The 676-nt window shown below is 40.7% G+C and overlaps 1 protein-coding gene across 1 annotated transcript in view; it reads right to left on the bottom strand.

Annotated features, from left to right (window-relative positions):
• Positions 1–676, bottom strand: part of TCERG1L (transcription elongation regulator 1 like) — a 154,917-nt gene that overhangs the window by 118,873 nt on the left and 35,368 nt on the right. The window lies entirely within an intron of this gene.

Below are 676 nucleotides of genomic sequence, written 5' to 3'. Positions count from 1 at the left end.
AGAGAGAGAGAGAGAGAGAGAGAGAGAGAGATCAGAGGGTATATGGGTGTATAAATACATATGTGAATGTGTGTATATATGTTTACAGGTATACATAGATAGAGGGCACAGGACCAATTTAATAGGAATGGATGATACTTAAAAGGTGAAATTAAGAGATGAGAGAAGAATATAATGAGAGTAGAAAGGGATAGTCAGAATGGGGTACACTATCTCATATAGAAGAGGCAAGGGAAAATGGTGACAATGAAGGGGAAGGATAGGAAGGCAAAAGGGAATGGGTCAACCTTATTCTCATTGAATTTGGCTCAGGGAGGGAATGACATACACACTAAATAGGGTATCTCACCCTACAGGAGAGTAGGGGGGAAGGGGATGAGAGGGGGGATGATGGAAGGGAGAGCAGGCTGGGAGAGGAGGGAAGTTGGAAGCACCCACTTTGGAAAAGGGTAGGGATCAAAGCACAGAATAAAACCAGTGGGAGGTGGGATAGGATGGAGGGAAATATACTCAGTCTTTTACAATATTTCTACTACGGTAATGTTTTGCATTAGCTACACATGTACAACCTATACTGAATTGCTTATCTTCCCAGTAAGGGTGGGTGACAAGGGAGGAAGGGAATGAATATGGAATTCAAAGCTTTAAAATCAAATTTTTAAATATATATATATAT

Source organism: Petaurus breviceps, unplaced genomic scaffold (assembly GCF_028583685.1).
Source record: "Petaurus breviceps papuanus isolate PSGF00001 unplaced genomic scaffold, PetGlider_PUasm1.0 490, whole genome shotgun sequence".
Taxonomy (NCBI): Eukaryota; Metazoa; Chordata; class Mammalia; order Diprotodontia; family Petauridae; genus Petaurus; species Petaurus breviceps.
The sequence above is the reverse complement of the archived record's forward strand: the minus strand, read 5'-3'. Positions and strand labels throughout refer to the sequence as shown.